Source organism: Tupaia chinensis, unplaced genomic scaffold (assembly GCF_000334495.1).
Source record: "Tupaia chinensis unplaced genomic scaffold, TupChi_1.0 Scaffold146395_1, whole genome shotgun sequence".
Classification (NCBI taxonomy): domain Eukaryota; kingdom Metazoa; phylum Chordata; class Mammalia; order Scandentia; family Tupaiidae; genus Tupaia; species Tupaia belangeri.
This window is the reverse complement of record NW_006206250.1, coordinates 991,803-994,813: the sequence shown is the minus strand read 5'-3', so window position 1 is coordinate 994,813 and position 3,011 is coordinate 991,803. Positions and strand designations below refer to the sequence as shown.

The following is a 3,011-nucleotide window of genomic DNA, read 5'->3' as shown; positions in this document are numbered from 1 at the left end:
AGAGTGTTAGAGAAAAACCTCAGCCCAAGTACCAAGCAATGTATCGTTCAGGAAAGCAGAAGTAGCACCACGCATTCATGAACGAGAATTTTATATAAGGAACTGGTTAAACAGATGTTGAAGAACTGGAAAACTAAAATGGCATTAACAAATTAACACTGAGATAGATGCTTCAAGAAGCAATTACCACCTCTGTGGAGGAAGTCATTATAAGAACCTGAGACTTGGAGGAAAAGCCCTGCAGTCCTAGATGGACGTCTGAGGATGGGCTGCACACAGATGGTGCTGATGCTTCAGGAGCTCAGCAGAGGGGTCTCGGAGCAAAATCTGGGTCTCAAACTCCTAAGAAGAACCATATCTGAGTGACTTTTAAAACTTCGGAAGGAATATGATAAAACCTGCTCCAGGAGTGCTAAACACAGTTGGAGGCTGGAACCAATGGCCACTGCCAGGTAAAGCTTTATTGCTGTGGCAACACAACTATGAACGGCAAGCAAAGGGGAAAGAGCAAATCCTCCCCTCTTCCTTTTTTCTCCTGGTTTCTCTCTAGTTCCCCCTATTGGCAGAAGTTACCCTGTGCCTAGCAAAGGAGAAATCACATTGCAAAGTTCCAACTCCAGCACTGCAAAGGATAGAAGGGTGAGTTTGTAACAGAGACATCTTTGCTTATCAGTTGGTACATTTATTGTGGGGGAAAAAAAAATTAACTTCTTAGCAAGACTGTGCATGAGTAAGACTAGTCTATTGTATAGGCCTAACCTACTTTTCTAGCCATTATTACACAAGTCTTGGGTAGTCCTCATGCTAATGCCTAAATACTTTCTTTCATCTTAGTGGGTTATTTTTTGAAACTCATGAAAAGTTCACATCTCTATGCTTATGTTCACATAACCTTTTCTGTGTGGAACTGCGCCACCCCTCTTCATTCAACAGATTTCCATGATCTCCTTAGAAACAATAATTTACACTTACTCAACCCACTGTGCTACACACTGTTCTAGACTCTTCACTAGTTTGTTTATTTATGTTTTAATTGCCAGACGGCATGTATAGAAAGAGAGAGAGAGAGAGAGAGAGAGAGAAAGAGAGAGAGAAACCCCACTAAAGCCTTATCATGCCTAAATCCCTTTCTCCCATTTTTCCAACCCGCCAGGATTTTGAGCATGCATATGCACACATACGTGTTGTGTAAGCTGCTGGACTGGGATTCTAACCATGATCATCCATGTGGGATCCAGCACCCAATACACAGCACTTGGCCACTGCACCAGTCAGTCCATAGGTTCTTTACATTTATATTTGACTTTTTTTTTTTTAAACTCAATAATCATAAAACCCTGTGAGATTTATCTATTTATTGCCATGTTTTACAAGTTAAGAAATGGTTAAATAACTATTCCAAAGTTACATAATTAATGAAAATTAGAACCAGTCCTCCAAAACCTGTGTCTTAACCAGTTTAAAATACTTTCTTATAAGATTCAAGTCAAAGGTCCTCTCCTCTGAGAGGTCTTCCCAGACTCTCCACGTTAAAATATTTCCTTCCTCCCTGGTGCTAACATATTTTTATTATGGCAGCTTTTCAATGTATGTGATTTTTTTTTCACTGATATTTATCATTTAGCTCCTCTTATAAGTAATCTAGCATACACTTGTACAAAGACTTCCTGTAATGATGGAAAAGATACGTATCTGTGATCTCCAATATAGCCACAGGTGACTGTTGAGCAGTTAAAATGTAACCATTTATTTTATTTAAATTTATTTAAATTTAAGTGACCACATATGGCTAGTGGCTGCCATATTATACGGTGACCATATACTGTATAGTAGAAGATGGTTCCTCAAAAAGCTCATGGAATGAATAAATCATTTATTAAAAATTGTATCAGGGGACCAGCAGTTGGCATAATGGCCATGTCGCTGGACTCCCATGTAGTCCACAGTGGTTCAAGTCCCGGTGTCTTAAACTCATGCTAGGCACATGTGTGTGCATGCCCAAGATCACGAGAGGAGAATGGAGGAGAAGGGATTGTGGCGTGGCCATCCTCCCTGGAGGGTGATTTCTCGCTTTCTGTCTGTCTCTCTCTCTCTGTCTTTCTGGCAAGTGCATGCACCTGTAGCAAAAACCTCACAAAAAAAAAAGAAAAAAGAAATTGAATCGGCCAAACAGAAAGAACATATGTATAGCTTCATATTTGTTTTTCTTTTTAAACTATATAGAGAGCATACTAGTATTAACCATTTACAGAACATACTGGTTTACTTTATTAATACATATGTACATGAATTAACAAAATATTATATAGTACTACTATCAAGATCCACCCCATATTTCATTGCGTAATATTTACCTATATTAGCAATGTTTTTACTTTAAGAAATTAGAAAAGATTTTAATGCTTTAGTGTTTGTAAATATTTAATATATAATTAACTATGTCCACTTTCCAATCAAGTTTTTTTCTTTATTGTTCGCTGCTAGGTCCCCAGTGACTAGACTATAACCCACACATAGCAGGGACTCAATCAGTATTTGAATTAATGAGGGCATCTTGGGGAAGTGGGAAAATCTTATGTATTGTTTTTTAATATTATGTAATTTTCAAGCAGGCTTAATGTAATTATTAAGGAAATGGGTATGCTAAATTTTATAGATATTTATTTCCAGTTTGAAGATTTCTTTTTTCCTTGGCAGTTGGATCGGAACCACTACACTAATCATCAGACTAAAACGGTCCCTGCACTCTGGAGAACTTCCCAAACTGCTTGTTAAAATATTTCATTGACAATAGGCCTTCGGCTGGGCAGAAACCACAATATCCAAAATACAAAACTTATGAACCAGGGGAAAGAAAAAAAAGTTCTTAATTGGGAACTACTGAAGTCAACTAAAACTGAGATTAAAAACTCCTCCCAAGGTTTCTCGCCCCAAACCAGACCATTTGAGAATTAGGCTCTGCGGCTCCAAGTGCGCGTGCGCGGGCGACCAGACCCCCCCCCCCCCCGCCC

The 3,011-nt window shown here is 38.7% G+C and overlaps 1 protein-coding gene across 1 annotated transcript in view; it reads left to right on the top strand.

Moving 5' to 3' along the window:
• SPATA4 (spermatogenesis associated 4) overlaps positions 1-3,011 on the top strand; it is a 17,083-nt gene that overhangs the window by 4,119 nt on the left and 9,953 nt on the right. The gene's annotated exons all lie outside the window — the stretch shown is intronic.